An 18,249-nucleotide genomic window follows, 5' to 3' on the forward strand; every position below is an offset into this window, starting at 1 on the left:
ACTCCCCCTCAAAACTCACTGTCGGAGGAGTGCAGTGCATACAGATGTATGCCGGTCTATCTTAGTCTACTACTTTGCTTTTCCTGCTCTGGCTTGCCTTACCTGCACCTGATGGAATTATTTTTCCAGCACATCATTTTTATCCTTTAAATTCTCCTTTCAAGCTCTGCACCTTTTCTGATTTTATCAATACAAGACACTGTTTACTGCCCACTATGTCTTCTGGCAAAGATTATTTCATTTGATCTCATAACAACCCTTTGAATTAGACATCACCATCTTAAAGGTAAAGATCTGATGCACAACACTCAACAAGGTCCTGTGATTCTAGAACTTCATGCTCCAAACTTCTCCTGTACCTTATACTCCTGAGCTCATGCCATAGCCCCTCCTCTCAGAGCTCCTGCTTTATATCTATTTCTACGTGGAACTTTCTCGTACCTCTCTGTCATGTGAACACGCCATTCCTTACCCCACAATATTCTCTTCTCTCAAACATACATACTAGCCCTCTTGTTTGCTTGCTTTTAAAGATCTACTTATTTGAAAGAGAATGAGAGAGAGACAGAGAGAGAGAGAGAGAGAGAGAGGCAGAGGGAGAGAGAGACCACGGTGGGAGGCAGGGGGAGGGGGAAGAGAGAGGGAGACAGACAGAGATCTTCCATCTGCAGACTAGCTCCCCAAACGGCCAGGGTTGGGCCAGGCCAAAGCCAGGAGGCTGGAACTCCCTCTGGCTCTTCCACAAAGGACACAGGGGCCCAAGAACCTCAGTCATCTTCCAATGGTTTCAGGCATATTAGCAGGGGGCCATATCACAAGTGGAGCAGCTGGGGCCCGACCTGGCACTCATATGGGATGTCGGATGTCTCAGGCATTGGCTTAAAATGCTGGTCACCTCGTCCTCTTTCAAACCACAGGTCAAACCAGACACATTCCATTATCCTTTAGCATTATTTTGAGAGTTCAAGCCATCAAAACAAAACATATTGGAAAGGAGCTACAAAAATATTACCTATAAATGTTGTGAGTGATATATGAGGATACTTTGGGAAACTGGAATTAAAAGGATAATTTTATTTTGGTACAAAGAAATTTTGAAATCCATGCATAGTTATTTCATAAGATACATTTTCCATAAACTTTTGAAGTACTCTCTGTTTATTTAGGAAACACCTAAAATCTGATTAAGTATCAAAAACAGTAAGTGTTCATTAAGATGGCCAGTGACAAAACTAATAGATTAAAACAACCTTCTTATGTCTCAAGGATCAACTTGGAAAAGAGGAAGGCATAAATATTCCATTTAGAACAGCAAAACAAAATAATATATATTTAACAAGATGTATGCAGGACTTCTAAGGACAAAATAAATATATGACAGTGACAGCAATATGTAGGTAAACAGAATAGTGGAACAAAGGCATCTGTATGAAAAAAGAACAGCCAGCAACCAAAAAACTCCACACATGTTATCCAGCCTGGGCAAGAACCCTGAACTGGAAAGCTTAGAGACACATCATGCAGTATACATAAACTAAGCACCTGGCAGAGGCCTTTTTAAGTTCATGGGGAAAAAACGGTTACTGGAAAACCAATGAGTAAGGCAGGGTAGTGGGCCTCTGTCTATGACGCCGGAACCCCATATGGGCACCGGTTTGTGTCCTTGCTGCTCCTCTTCCGATCCAGCTCTCTGCTAATGGCTTGGGAAAGCAGCAGAAGATGGTCCAAGTGCTTGGGTCCCTGCACCCACGTGGGAGACCTGGAAGAAGCTCATGGCTCCTGGGTTCAGACTGGCAAAGCTCTGGCCATCGCAGCCATTTGGGGAGTGAACCTGTGGATGGAAGACTTCTCTGTCTCTCCCTCTCTCTGTTTGTAACTCCACTTCTTAAATAAGTAAATATTAAAAAAAAAAAAAAAAAAGAAAATCAATGAGAAAAAAGTTTTGGCCCCAAACCCCATACCTTACACCAGAGTAAATTTAAATAACCAAAAGACTTAAAAGTAAAGAATAAAATCATAAGCACAGCAGAAGAAAATATGGGCAAAAATTTAAAAAATCTTGGGTTAAGGAATTCTTTTAAGCATGACAGAAAACCAAAAGAGAAGTCTGATAGCTTTAAATAAATAAAACCTTGGGGACGGCCCTGCGGTACAGTGGGTTAACGCCCTGGCCAGAAGTGCCAGCATCCCATGTGGGCACCGGTTCGGGTCCCGGCTGCTCTATTTCCGATCCAGCTCTCTGCTGTGGCCTGGGAGGGCAGTGGAAGATGGCCCAAGTCCTTGGGCCCCTGCACCCTTATGGGAGACCCAGAGGAAGCTCCTGGCTCCTGGCTTTGGATTGGCACAGCTCCGGCCATTGTGGCCATCTGGGGAGTGAACCAGTGGATGGAAGACCTCTCTCTGTCTCTACCTCTCTCCATAACTCTGTCTTTCAAATAAATTAAATAAATATTTAAAAATAAATAAATAAAACCAACAACACATGGCAAACCAATGAAAAATAACTTTTTCAATTAAAAAAAGAACAAAGCGAAAATAACAGAATAAGCTGAAAGATAGCTTTTCATCAAGATGGCACCATAGACAAAGGAAGGAAGCTTCCGCCTCTTCCAAAGCTGAAGCCAAAGGGAAGGCTCTGAAGGCCAAGAAGGCAGTGCTGAAGGGTACCCACAGCCACTGACGAAAGAGGACCCAACACCGCTCACCCACCAGTGGCCCAAGACACCACGGCTCAGGAGGCAGCCCAGATGTCCTCACAAGGGCACCCCTAGGAGAAACAAGTCTGACTGCTGCGTCATCCCCACATTTCCTGACCCTGACCCAGGAGAAGACAGATGGCAGCACACGTGTGTTCACTGTGGATGTCAAGGCCAACAAGCATCGGATCAAACAGGCTGGGAAGCAGCCGGGTGACACTGATGTGGCCGAGGTCAGTACCCCAGCAGGCCTGATGGACAGAAGGTTTCCTGGCTGTGATGCTTTGGATGTCGCCAACAATACTGGAATCATCTACACTGAATCCAGTTGGCTAATTCTCAATATATGTTATCTCACCATAAATAAAAAGAAGTTGGAAGATAAATAACAAAATGGAGGAAATATTTATAACAAGAGGGATAAAATGTTAATAACCCTATAAAAAATCAACAGTAAAAAGTAGCTCATCATGAATATGGTAAAATGACTGAAACATGCACTTCCTCTCCCCCCTCCCAGACAGATGGTTTTTAAAAAAAGCATTGGGAAAGATGTTGACTTTACTAGCAACAGAAGAATTAACAAGCAATAAGAAGTTATTGTTGGTCACGATATCACTGACTGGGTGGTTTACATAACAGAAATGATTTCTCATAGTTCTAGAGGAGGGAAGGTCCAAGGTCAAGGCACTGGCACATCCACTGTCCAGTGAAGGCCGCTTACTGGCTTGCAGATGGCCATCTTCCGGTTCTATCTTTACACTGCAGACTGCAGAAGGAGGGAAAGCTCTCCTGTCTGTTCTTCCCCTTCCATCAGGATCCATCCTTACAACCTAATTAGCCATCAAAGATCCCAACCCCTGCTACCATCACATCCTGGGTTAAGACTTCATCCATTTTCATTTATTGATTGACATATGCCATATCTGGGCAAAGGGCACAAGTTCTCTTCCTTTAACGTTCTCCAACATAGCACCTCTGCACGATATTCTGCATCAAGAATTGCTCATGGCTTTTAGAGTCCAGTTATCACTTCAAAGGACATCTCTTTGGATGCAGCTTTTCTAGGACCAAGACCCCCAAGATCACTTAAAGAAGAGAGGCCAACCATTAAGGCTCTAGGAGAGTGGATTTTATGAGGCATCTTCAGAAAGTTCTGGGAAAATGCAAATTATGGAAAAAATTATGCATGGATTTCAAAATTTCTCCTCACCAAATAAACTATCCACAAACCTTCCCATGTACTCTAGATCAACTCTAAGTTTAAGGGGAATTTCTCCTGTGAATCAGTTTAAGCTTAGTCCTGATTCTTCATTTAGCTGGGAGTATAGAAATGCCAGAGAGACGGCCCATATGATTATTGTCATTTCAATGAGCTGCATTTGTTTAATAGTATGGGGAGAACTGGGAGGCCACATCACTGGGAGTCCAATGGTTTAACAAAAAATACATGGTCATTACAGGAAAACTGGAATATTATGAAAAATAGAAAAAATAAAATTCACCCTTAATTCACATCTGTAATAATAAACACTTGCTTATTTTAGAAAGTTCTCTGCTTCAAAGGACAAAAATCACATTACCTATAATTTTATATCCAACTTTCACAAAACTTATCTTAAAAAATTCTTTGCAAACACTAATGGCTGTGTATTTTTTGGACTACATTAATCAATTTATGCTAAGTAACGATGCGATAACACGAATCCTAAAATCTCTGCCACTGCCCTGGAGCTCATGACCAGACTCACTCACCCCAGCTCTTCTCCTGCTGACAGCCCCCACACAGCTGTGCTTCCAGGGCCTGCTACCTGGAAGGCCACTGTTTACAGAGCCAAGCACTTGAACTCTCAAAGGCAACAGGCTGGCTAGGAAACACATACCTCCTGCCCACATTTCTTCAAATCAAGTCGCACACCTACAACTAACTGCACAGGGTAAGGAGCAGTCCTAAACGACAACCACCTGGGCACACTATAGCTTAACCAAGCCATTCCTTGAATGTGGTACTCTTTCCAATTTCTGTACATTTGGTGATCATCAGGCATAAGGCTCTATTTGGATTTCCATTTACTTCTTTAGAATACATCCCTGAATGTTACACTATCAGCTTAGGGGATTTCTCCATTCCCTCCTGCTAGATCTATTCTCCTCTTAGGAACAAACACAAACACATCCATCTCAGTACATCAACACTGGGAGTGTAGTTGCTTTTTTAAAATAGTTACTTACTTCACAGGTGAATACAGCATTTCACTGTCATTTCCACTTGATATTTTTGAGTGCTGGGAGATTCAAATAATTTTTCACATATTCACATTAATCATTTGTATCTTCCTCTTTTGTGGCTGACCTTTTAGTATTCTTTGTCTATTATCCTATGCGGGCATGTTGGGATTGTTTCTTAATTGTTCTGCTGTCACTGTATGAGCTCTTTATGCAACAATGATGTTGCCATAAATATTATGAATTTTAATCATATTTTCTGAGAAAAGTTCAGATATTTTGTCATCAAATCTCTTCTCAATTGTGATTTCTATTTCTTTTTACATGTTTTTAATTTTTAAAGTTTTTTAACTGATGTATAAATCATACATGTGTATGGAGTACCATGTGATGTTTCAACACACATATGCACTGTGCAATGTTCAAATCAGGGTAAATATATCCACCTCCTCAAACATTTATCACTTGTTTATGGTGAAAATTTGAAAAACCCTTTCTTCTAAGCTTTTTTTCTTTGAGAAAGATGTATGTGTACTACCATTTCTACAGTCAGTCACCCTACTGTGCAAAATGACACTAGGCTTCCTCCTCCTCTCTAACTACAAGCTGTATCTGCTAACCAACCTCTCCCTCATTCCCCCACGCTACCTTAATTTATTTTCTGCTAAATTAAAAAGAGCTATTTGTCTCCATGAGCCACTTCTGGTGACTGACTTTTCCATCTGGATGCTTACTCATCTGGAATTTATTTCATGACAGTAAACGAGGATAACAGAGTCCAAGCATCAGGCAATCAGTGAGCCACCTGAGGTAAATCACTTAGTCCTCCCCCTCCACTCTGCCCCACCACGCAACTCCACAGAGTGGGCAGCTAGGATGAGACTTCCCAGCCTCAGTACAAAACGGAATCAGCGCCCTGGCCTCTGCCATGACCTGGAGTTTCAGGAACAAAGAAATGCACTGGACTACTTTACAGACTAACGCAGAAGACGCATCTCATTCCCCGTGTCACCTAGGTTCTGCAGCATGATGAGCCCTGAGCCTGACTCACTCCACTCCTACATGCTGGGTGAGCCCAACTCCCCAGCTGTTTCCAGGGCTTTGTACACTCTGCAAGGCTTCCCACCCGGAAAGCCCTGAGGGCCACCACTCACCGCTCCACCAAGTAACAGGATCTGTCTGACCCCTTCCACTTGTGGCAATCAATAACCACAGAAAGTGCTAGTTTCCCAAGAGCTATGTCCCATCCTGACCTCCCCATCTTCCTGAGCTCACCCCAATTCAGTCACCAGCGAAGTCACCTCTACCCACCTCCTCTAAGCTCTCTGTTCACCTTTTGTTCTAACAGAACCTGGGTCTCTGGTGAGAATCTCACTTCCCTCAAAACCTTTTCCAAAGACGGCTGCTTTTTCCTCAAACCCTGCAAATCACCGCTTGGAGACCTTAAGGCATAGGGTTTTGTTTTGTTTTGTATGTTTGTTTTTCATCTACTTGGAAGTCAAAGAGCAAGACTGAGAGAAAGAAACACACAGAGATCTGCCATCCACCAGTTTATTCCCCAAATGCCCACCACAGCCAGGATTGGGCCAGGCTGGGGCCAGGCTGAAGCCAGGGACCCAGAACTCCATCTGGGCAAGCAGCTGGGGCCCAGGCACTTGAGCTATCATCAGCTGACTCCCAGGGTGCAACAGCAAGAAGCTGGATCAGAAGCAGAGCAGCTGGAACTCAAACCAGCATCCCCATATGACATGTGGGCATCCCCAGTGGTAGGCCAACCCACTGTGCCACAACACCTGCCCCTGAAATACATGTTTTTCACTGCCAGTTCCAGTCTGTTCTTCCTTCCTCCTCCTCCTCAAAAGTAAGCCACCTTTGATCTTTATGACAGTGGACCTGCATACTTCCTCACCCTTCACTCGAGCATCAGCCATTCCTGCTCGTTCCTTAACATGCTGTGCTTGCTTCATTTTACCCTCACTCAATACGCCTGCCAAAATTCTGACGATATCAACAGCTGTGAAACTCATCTTTCAAATGCCTGGCACGGGAGGAAGAACAGCGCCCCTTCCCTGAAGATGTCCACATCCTAATCGTGGGAACCTGTGAATGTGACTTTATATGGGAAAATGCTCTTTGCAGACGGATGTGATTACGATAAAGACCCTGAGCCGAGATTCTCTTAGCTCGTCTGAGGGGCCCTAGTACAACCACAGCAATCCTTACAAGCAGGAGGCAGGCAGGTTAAGGAGGGGAAAGGCGATGTGAGGAGGCAGGCAAACCAGGAGCCAGCCAGAAGCTGAAGCAGGCAAGAAACGGATTCTCCCCTGAAGACTCCAGAAGGGAACAGCTCTGCCAACAGATTGATTTTAGCCCCTTAAGACTCATTTTGGACTTCTGAGCTCTGGAAGCAAATTTTGCAAGATACCTGTAAGAGAACAAACTTTGCACTGTTCGTAATAATTTGTTACGGCAACAACAGGAAACGAACATGCTCTGCCTCTGGATACTCTGACCTCCTCTCTTTTAGCGGTGCAGCCCTTGGTGCTAACTCAGTCCCTCATGCCCACGGTTACAATCCAGACCCTGCCATAGTCTCACTTCCAGACACTCCTTTTCTCAATCATCATCTCCCATCATTTCAACTGACACTCTAGTACCTAAAACCCCTCTTCCCAATGCTCGGGGGGCCTCAGCTCCCTCAGGTGCTCACTGCCTTCTTTGCCAATCAGAGCCCATGGTCAATCATTACAATAACTTTTTGCCTAACTCTCAGGTCCACTGCCTTCTGGTGGTCACTAGACTCACCTTACAACATTGTAGCCTTGGTTAAAACAAAGCACCTGTATCTACACAGCTCAGTCTGGCTGAGAAAAGCACAAAACCATGCCCACAGCTGTTGATTCAACCTCAAGTGGGCCCAACGTGCTGTCTGGCAATCCCATCTCCCTTCTCCATTCCAGACTCTGCCCTTTCCTGTATGGCCACTTAACCCCTGCTCCCCTCTCTTCAAACACAGCCCACTGTCCCAGTGCTCTGTTGAGGACCCTACTTCCTCTCTCACTGAGCAGAGCCTCCCAAAGCAGAGTTCCATAGGCTGTCCCTTTGCACCTACTCCCTAAAGATGACATGTCCTTACTCCCAGCAGAGACTAAGGCCTCCACACATACAGAGGATCCCATCCCCTCTCATCTGTTTCAGCTACTTTCCTCTCTCCTGCACTTCCAGTATCTTTTAAAATTTATTTATTTGAAAGGCAGAGTTACACAGAGAGAGGGAAAGAAAGAAAGCGAGATATTCTAGCCACTGATTTACTCCCCTAATGGCTGCAATAGCTAGGGCTGGGCCAGGCTGAAGCCAGGAACCAAGAGCCTCTTCTGTGTCTCCAACACGGCTGCAGAGACCTAAGCACTTGGGCAATCTTCTGCTGCTTTCCCAGGCTATTAGCAGGGAGCTGGATCAAAAGAGGAGCAGCCGGGAATCAAACCGGCATCCATACGGGATGCCAGCGTTGCAGCTAGCAGCTTCACCCGCTATTACCACAGCATCCACCCCATCTTTCAGTCTTAATAGATCTTTCCCATTGGCCTGCACATGTTGTAATTCCTATCATTAAAAATCAAAATGAGGCACTTAGTTTCAAAGCTGGCTCTGGCAAGGATCTACCATACCTACTGATTAACTATGGAGGATTATACCAAAATCGAGAAAATTGGAGAAGGTACCTATGGAGTTGTATATAAGGGTAGACACAAAACTACAGGCCAAGTGGTAGCTATGAAGAAAATCAGACTAGAAAGTGAAGAGGAAGGGGTTCCTAGTACTGCAATTCGGGAAATTTCTCTATTAAAAGAACTCCGTCATCCAAATATAGTCAGTCTTCGAGATGTGCTTATGCAAGATTCCAGGTTATATCTCATCTTTGAATTCCTTTCCATGGATCTCAAGAAATACTTGGATTCAATCCCTCCTGGTCAGTTCATGGATTCTTCGCTTGTTAAAAGTTATTTATACCAGATCCTACAGGGGATTGTGTTTTGTCACTCTAGAAGAGTTCTTCATAGAGATTTAAAACCTCAAAATCTATTGATTGATGAAAAAGGAACTATTAAACTGGCTGATTTTGGCCTTGCCAGAGCTTTTGGAATACCTATTAGAGTGTATACATATGAGGTAGTAACACTCAGGTATAGATCTCCAGAAGTATTGCTGGGGTCAGCTCGTTACTCGACTCCAGTTGACATTTGGAGTATAGGCACCATATTTGCAGAATTAGCAACTAAGAAACCACTTTTCCATGGAGATTCAGAAATTGATCAGCTCTTCCGGATTTTCAGAGCCTTGGGCACACCCAATAACGAAGTGTGGCCAGAAGTGGAATCCTTACAGGACTATAAGAATACATTTCCTAAGTGGAAACCAGGAAGCGTGGCATCTCATGTCAAAAATTTGGATGAAAATGGCTTGGATTTGCTCTCGAAAATGTTAGTCTATGATCCTGCCAAACGGATTTCTGGCAAAATGGCACTAAAATCATCCATATTTTAATGATTTGGACAATCAGATTAAGAAGATATAGCTCTTTGACAAAGTTTCCACAGTGCTACAACAAGAATGAATAGTTGTATTTTTACTGTTAACTCTATTTTTGTCTTGTATATTTTTCTTTTCTTTGTTGTAAAACTTAAGCTGTTCTTCTTCTTATTTCAAAACTGTAACTTAAAAATGTAAATATTATTCTGTATGAATTTAAATGTAATTCTGTATATGTGTGTAGATCTTTCCGTAACAACTTTTTGTTACTATAATAAAACAATAAATCTAATATTGATGTCAGGAATTGGAAAAAAAAATCAAAATGAAACCAAACAACAATAAAACACAAAAAACCACCCCTCTTTACCCCTGCAGCCCACTGAAATCCAATTTCCTTCCTTCTCAACACCAAAGTCACCTAAAAGCACTGTTGCCAATTCCTCTCCCTCCATTTTCCTTTGAAATCAACTTCACCTAGCCTTTGTCCCACCACCACTCCAACATTTCTTATCCAGGTTGCCGATGACCTTCATATTGCTGAATCCAATGGTTAGGTCTGAAATCGCAGCTCTCCTGACCTAGGGATACCATGACAACAGTTATCCTCCTTGAAGTACTTCCTTCAATTGGCTTGCAAGGCAACACTTCTCTACTTTTTTCCTCCTAAGTCACTGGATTCTCCTTATTCTCTTCTACTGACTCCTCCCATCTTCTGGTTATAAATATTGGTGCGCCCCAAGGTTCAGCATGTAGACCATCTTTTCCACGTATGCTCACTCTTAGGGGCAATTTCCACCCAGTTCCTTGGCCTTGGATACAATCTATGTGAACTAACTGCATAGGTATTGGCAGACAGCTCCTCTAAACCTTGGACTTGTACATGGGACTGCCTATATTCAATGCAGCTTCTCCTGCTTGTCTCACAGATGTCTCAACTTAATACTCCTGAAATGATCTCCCGGTCTCTCTTACGGACCTACACTCTTCAGTCTTGTCCTCCTAATGCAATGCCGTCTTTTGCGCTGCTAAGGCCAAAACCGTTGTAATAAATCTCAGCTCCTCTCTTTTCTCTTCTACCCCACGGTGCAACCTGTCAGACATCGCTGAACCCTTCAATGGTTCCCCATTTCATTCAGATTACAGCCAAAATCTTAACACAGAGAGGACAGCCAGGTCACTTACAAACAAATGAAGAAGTGCCCAATATCATCAGTCATGAGAAAAAAGCAAATGAAAGCTACAATGAGATAATGTGTCACACCCCTGGAATGGCTGAAATTAAAAAGACTGACAATAGCAAGTATTGGAGAAAATGGTACATCTAAAAACTGATGGCTGGAATATAATTTATGATACTCACTTTCAAAAACTATTTGGTAATAGCTTCATCACAACTAAACAAAACTCCCATTTCACTCAAGGAAAATGAATGCTCATGTCCATCAAAAGCCAGCTATGAGAATATTCATAGTAACATTACTCATAATGACCCCAAACTGGAAATACCTCAAATGCCTGTCATAGTGGAACAGATAATAAATTGTGGCATCTTAGAAATGGAATACTATGAAGCAGTAAAAAAAGAACAGAATATTGAAACCTGCAAGAAGATGGATGGTTCTCACAGATACCAAGTTTTATGAAACATGTCAGTCACCAAGAGTGCATACTACAGGATGCCACTCACATGAAGTCCAAAACAGGCAAAACCTGTGGGGAAGGCATGTTGACCAGGAGGAGGAAGCAGGGGCCTTGAAGCCACTGAGCATCATCCATCATTTCTGGGTGGTGGCTACAAAGGTAAAAGCAGGTTAAAGCCCTGGCCTGGAGTGCTGGCATCTCATATGGGTGCCAGTTCTAGTCCTGGCTGATCCTCTTCCGATCCAGCTCTCTACTATGGCCTGGGAAGGCACTGGAGGATGGCCCAAGTCCTTGGCCCCCTGCACCCATGTGGGAGACCTGGAAGAGGCTCCTGGCTCCTGGCTTTGGGACTGGTGCAGCTTCGGCCGTTGCAGCCATCTGGGGAGTGAACCATCGGATGGAAGACCTGACTCTCACTCTCTCTCTCTTTCTCTCTCTCTCTGCCTCTCTCTGTAACTCTTTCAGATAATAAATAAAAATTTTAAAATTTAAAAATTTAAAAAGTTCTATAATCAACATTTATTGGGCACTTACAATAAGAAGTAACTATGCAAGGTTCTGGAAAAACAATGAACAAATCAGAAATGGGCCTTGCTGTGATGTGGGTTTTACTCCAGGTGGGAAGATGACCAGTATGAGGGGCAGGGCCCCAGTGCCATGAGACTGTTTAATGGTGGGACAGGCTAGGTCTGGAGAAGGGACATTTCAAGCAAAGTGAACAGGAAACAGAATTCTCCAGGCACCGGGAACAAGTGCCAAGAAGTTGGTGCCAAAGGAGGCAGGGTGTGACCAGCTGGATGAAGTTGGAGTGGCCAGACCCACAGGAACTTGTGGGTGGATGAAGAGCTGTGGCCTTTAGCGTAAGAGAAATGGAAGTCACCGAAAGGTCTAGAGGGGAGGGTATCATAATCAAATCTGTATTTAGAAAGGATCCTCTGCCAGCAGTCAGGTAGGTGCGGGGACACTCAATACATGAGGCCTGCAGCTGTTCAGTCTATAGCTGGCTTACCTGGGAGAAAGCGTAGGAAGAGCAGTACTGAGAAGTGAAGATCTGATGTCTTCATATTTAAGGGGCAATTCTGTCTCCAAATCAGGGTGTGGAAAACAGTAACAGAGCTTCCTTCCCTGCAGGGAAATGGACTGAGGGCCCTGAGTTTCAGTCATGTACACATGCTACTTACTCAAAATACAACCGCGATCTAAAATCCCTAACGCTCGACTGGACCCTCCCTACACGGCTGATGCTGCCCTTGGAGCTCCTGTTAGCAACAAGGCCTGCAGGGAAAGGGCCACCACAGCAAGCTCTGCCAGGAATTATCGAGAAGAACCTGTGCTGTGTCCTGTTCACATACCTCATGGATGAGAACGGTATTTACCGTAGAGAGTCAACAGAGAAAAGGCTTCCAGAAATGTAAACAGCCTAAATCTAAAAGGCATGTGTGCATACTTTAAAATACAAGAGTTTATCTGGTAAAGAAAGAACCTCTAATATTCTGGAGGGTTTTAGTTCATTATATTTAGTGCCTAGCCCACGTCAAACTGTAAGCCAAAAAAGAAAAAAAAAAAATAAAAAGAGGTGCTGCACTGTTCATGAAAACCAAGACAAAAATGAAAGTTGGTGACTTGGCTCAAAGGGCTGTATTATAAAAACAACCCGGGTAGCCATATAATTTCCTCGTGTTTTAAATCACTGAAATCTAGAGTTGCAGCTGTCCCACAAACTGAAACCATATAAATTTTTAGAAAATGAGTCAATCATGAGATTAAAGTTTCAATTTATAACACTTCTGTGTTTTAGTTACAGAGTCATAAATAAATCTAGCATGACAGAGAAGGTAAATATTTTCTCAGTTGTTTATGCAGCCAAAGAGGAAAGGAATTTAACATGCAATTAACCACTTAGGTGTTTCTAGATATACACCATATGGTCTTTGTATTTAAGATAAAGAACAACAAAGTTAAATATTGTTTTCTTTAATCTAAAATTTGCTTAGCAACATCAAATATTACAAACCAGTCCAAACCAGTAGTACTTTCACCTCTTAGGAGATATTTTCCATTTGCAGGAGAGCAGGAGCAAAAGAATAGGAAGGAAATGTAACTTCTTCCCCAGGGGGAAAAAAAAATAATGGGAGGACTAATCAGTTTTACCACATAATTTAAGCTGAATATTCTCTGAAAAGAGAGTAGGGAACTTCTACTCAGCCTGGGCTTTGTCCAGTTTAATAGATATTATATTACTTTGCACATCAGGCCTGATGCCTCTAAACCAACATCTGAACAAGTGTGAGCTAGGAATAGCAAAGGTCAAAAATGGTCCTCACGTTTCTATATGAAGGCTCCTCATGGGGTCATTGTTTCTCTTACTTTAGTGGCCATTTTAATTTAGATGGCAAAAATCATCTAACAGAGAACTACTTATTATCTTCATGTTTTACCACTTATTTAAATTAAAACTGTAAGAATCATTAATATCTGATGCTAACATAAGATTAATAAGTGTTGATGTAATTTGATATTAACATCACAGCAAGAATTGTGAAATCACCTATGAAAAGTTTTAAAATAAACATTCAGAATTAAAAATAGAAAAAAATGTTAAATATGCTTGATCACTCAAATGTCAACTGCCTTCATGTTTCTATCTATATGTGTACATATAAAAACACAGGCATACTCCTATATTTTCTGAACAATTAAATTCAAAAAATTGACTATCAGACCTCTGGTACTAGTAAATCAAAGCTCTAACGCACAAACTGTGTACGCCAATGCCATTTTCTCGTGGCTGGTGTTTTCGTTTTTCTTATTTTTGAGAGTACTAAAAACCAAACTCTAAACGGGAAAGGAAATATGATCACAGCATCATCAAAATCTCTCTGAACTCTCTTCTGATCCCCCCACCCCGCTGCCATCTTCCCATGTGGTTAGGAGGTCTGTTTGAAAGTTAATCTGGGATGAGCACACCACATCAACAACTGGGTCGACCAGCGGTTGGACTCCCTTCTCTGAGCTGGTAAATTAGTGGTTACTTTCCTTTGCCCATATAATCACAACCACAGCAATGTCAGCTTAAGAACCTGCTCCAAAAATCAAGCCCTCCAACTACATGTAAGTCTTACGAGATGAGTTCATGTTATTAGTCTGTTATCTGGGAACTCAGAACACATGTTCAAATCAAATGTCCCACAAACAATTTTTCAAGTTATCATATAAGCAATGTAACTAAAAAATTAATGGAAAACATCAGAGCGTTATACTGTGTGGTTATAGTAATAGAGGCAGAAAAGAAAAAAATAGGTTTAAAGCTCTGGTTTTTGCTGGTACTTGAAAGCTGTTCCAACGAGAAGGTCTTCTCCAGCCACAACAGTAGGCCCAGTCTGTGTCCTTCGACACCCACCCCTGTCCACCTGTGGCTTACACTGCCCTCAGGGTCATCTCCTAGATTTCCTCCTTACTCCGAAACTCTCCCTGCTCAATGCTGTCCATTACCATAGCTTCTACATCCTTGCTAGGGTAATGCCTCGAATCTACATCGCTCCTTCCCTTGACCTGTTTTCTGGGCTTCTGACCTATCTGTTCATCTTCACGTGAATATTCCAGTTACACCAAACTAAACTCGCCACCTTTGTATGTCAGCCCACTAAGCAGCCAGCCCTTCTGTAGTCCATGCTTCACTGAAAGCCATCCCTGGCCCCCAGATGACCCTATTAAAGCTGTAGGTGTTCCTCCTCACCCCTACTCTTTTATTACCACCGTTCAACCTGAAAATCTCTTAAACACCCAAGTCTGTCTGACAACTGACCGGAGCCTCTAAAACCACTCTTCTTTCACTTAACTTCGAGTGACCAGCTGGTGGTATGCTCAGGGGGTGCCAGGCTTGCACCAATGCTTACTGATGCAAGAGAGGTAAAGGTCACCACTTGAGCAACGGTGAGGAAGGATGCCAGAGCTGATGAAAATTCAGCTTTTTTCTCCAGAATAGTTTGGGGAAGGAGCCTCTTCTGGAAATTAAAAAACTCTCAAGTTCCAAAATCTCCTGTGTATCAGCTGCACTGTGCACCAGCGTATCTCCATCTTCTAAGCTTTTAGGTTCAGTCCATCTGTTCGACACTCAAAGCAATGTGTCAGGGTCAAGCAATGTTTGACAGGACAGACACAGTGGTAAATGAGTTCATGTATACACATCAAAAACAAGCCACAAGGCTCTAGGAGGACAAGGATTCTAATCTGTTTTATCCACTGCTATATTCCATCACACAAAGATACTATATACATTGCATCAATTATTAATAACAATGTATAAATATTCTATAATAATACCAAAATACAGGGCAGGCACTGTGTTGTAGCACTTAAGACACCACTTGGGACACGCATCCCGTATTAGAGCGTCTGGTTGAAGTCACAGGTCTTCCACTTCTGAATCAGCTTCCTGCTAACGTGCACTACAGGAAGCAGCTGGTGACAGCCCCAGTACTTGGGTCCCTGCCACCCATGAGGAAGACCCAAATGGAATTCAGAACTCCTGGCTTTGGACTGGCCCAGCCTGAGCTGTTGGAGGGAGGCATTTGGAGAGTGAACCAATAGAAATAAGATTTTTCTCTCTCTCTGTCGCTCTACCTTTCAAATAAAAAAGAATAAACAAAACTTAAAAAAATACAAATACAGTCACGTGTTGCTTTTTAAACACAGAGATACATCCTGTGAAATTTGTCATTAGGTAATTTGATGACTACATATGCATCCTGGAGAGTACTTAAACAAACCTAGATAGCATGGTCTAGTTTACATTCAGGGTGCGTGGCATTATCATCAGTTATGTGGCCTGCCCTTGTTAAAACATCTTTATGCATCACACAAAGGTACCAGAATTGAAGTAATGTACAAATATATGAATGTACTTCAAAAAGTTCGTGGAAAGGGGGGATTAAAAGTTTATTTTGGTGCAAAAAATTTAAAATCCATGTACATAAGCAATCTTCAAACCATCTGTGGAAATGCACATTATGAAAAAGTATACATGAGTTTCAAAATTTCTTTTCACTGGAGCCTGTAGTTGTGGTGCAGCAGGTTAAGCCACTGCCTGCAATGCCAGCATCAAATACTGGAGTGCCATCAAGACCCAGCTGCTGTTTCCAAGCCAGCTTCCTGCAGATGTGCCTGGGAAACCAGCAGATGATGACGCAGGTACTTGGTTCCTATCTCTGGCCTGGCTCAGCCCCAAGTGAGTAGGCATTTTGAGAGAACCAGTGGAGGAAAGATCTCTCTCTCTCTCTCTTTCTCTCAAATAAGTTTTTTTTTTTTTTAAACAAAGGAAAGAAGTGTGTTGAAATATTTACTTCTAATCTGTAGCTTTCTTTTAGCTAGTTTTACATGTCTTTTATTTTATTTTTTTAGATTTTTATTTATTTATTTATTTATTTGAAAGGCAGAGTTACAGAGAGGCAGAGGCAAAGGCAGACACAGAGAAGTCTTCCATCCAATGGTTCACTCCCCAGATGGCCACAATGGTCGGAGCTGCGCCCATCTAAAGCCAGAAGTCAGGAGCTTCCTCCAGGTCCCCCACAGGGGTGCAGAGGCCCAAGGACTTGGGCCATCTTCTACTGTTTTCCCAGGCCATAGCAGAGAGTTAGATCAGAAGTGGAGCAGTCGGGACTTGAACCTACGCCCATATGGGATACTGGTAATGCAGGTGATGGCTTTATCTGCTACGCCACAGTGCTGGCCTTGGTACATGTTTTTTTTACTTTTTAAAATTTCATTTATTTTAATTTTTAAACTAATACAACTGAATTTGTCAATCTTTTGCTTTATGTTCTCTATCTTCTGTATTACACATAAGATATAAAAAAATTTGAGTATTAAAAACTATCAAAAAGACATTCTTTTGCATTATCCTTTAAAAATTTTACTTTACTTCTCATAATTTGGTCATTAACTGATTTTATTTTTTTGTGAGCAATGCTGAGACAAAGATCCAATTTTTGTCTTTTCCAAATAGATAACCAACCACTACAACTTCACTTAAAAAAAAAAATGGGTTCATAATTCTTTGTCCACAGATAAACAGAGCCACCCAAGTGATACTTGACAATTCATAAATGTGGCTTTTTAAAATTTTTCATTTTATTTTTAAGACATAGAGATCTTCCCTCTGTTGCTTTACTCTCCAAATGCCCACAAAAGCAGGTGCTGAGCCAAGCCAAAGCCAGGAGGCTGGACCTCAATCCAAGTCTCCCACGTGGATGGCAAGGACCCATGGACCTGAATTATCAGCAAGAAGCTGCATTGGAAGCAGAGTAACCAGGATTCAAATGAGACCCTCTAATGTGGTTAAGTAGTGACTTAACCACTGCACCAAACTCTTGCCCCATAAATGTGCTGAATCTGCTTTTGTGCTCTGGCTTCTTCTATTCATTGTTCTTTGTCCAGCCCCACACCAGTGTTACACTGCCTTAATTCCTATGGCTTTACTTGAAGCCCGAGTGGGCAGATTCACTAAACTGCTGCTCTGCACAACTCACTTAGCTATTCTTGGGCCATTGCTTTTCCATATAAAATTGTACCATCAACTTGTTAGGTTAAAATAAGCAAATAGAATTGTATTAGATTTACATTACATACAACATTCAAGATTACTTGGATAAGAACCGATACATTTTTGTATATTAAATTTTCCTATCCATAAATATGGCTCAGTTCTTCATTTATTTAAGATTTTGAAAACACATGTCAGTAAAGTTTCACTGTTTCCTATATAAAACACTTAAAAAAAAAAAAAAAAAAGATTTATGGGGTCGGCACTGTGGCTCAGCAGGTTAATCCCCTGGCCTGAAGCACCGGCATCCCATATGGGTGCCACTTCGAGACCCATCAACTCCACTTCCCATCCAGCTTTCTGCTATGGCCTGGGAAAGCAGTAGAAGATGGCCCAAGTCCTTGGGCCCCTGCACCCGCGTGGGAGACCTGGAAGAAGCTCCTGGCTCCTGGCTTCGGATCAGCACAGCTCCGGCCATTGCGGCCAATTGGGGAGTGAACCATTAGATGGAAGACCTCTCTCTCTCTCTCTCTCTCTCTCTCTCTCTCTCTCTGCCTCTCCTTTCTCTGTGTAACTCTGACTTTCAAATACATAAATAAATAAATATTTTTT

At 42.4% G+C, this 18,249-nt stretch overlaps 1 protein-coding gene and 1 pseudogene across 2 annotated transcripts in view; one reads left to right on the forward strand and one right to left on the reverse strand.

The window, feature by feature from the left end:
- The window catches only part of MIPEP (mitochondrial intermediate peptidase), a 176,960-nt gene that overhangs the window by 56,048 nt on the left and 102,663 nt on the right, over window positions 1–18,249 (reverse strand). The gene's annotated exons all lie outside the window — the stretch shown is intronic.
- Window positions 8,558–9,513, forward strand: LOC133762412 (cyclin-dependent kinase 1-like; annotated as a pseudogene).

The sequence above is a fragment of the Lepus europaeus genome, chromosome 6 (assembly GCF_033115175.1).
Source record: "Lepus europaeus isolate LE1 chromosome 6, mLepTim1.pri, whole genome shotgun sequence".
Taxonomy (NCBI): Eukaryota; Metazoa; Chordata; class Mammalia; order Lagomorpha; family Leporidae; genus Lepus; species Lepus europaeus.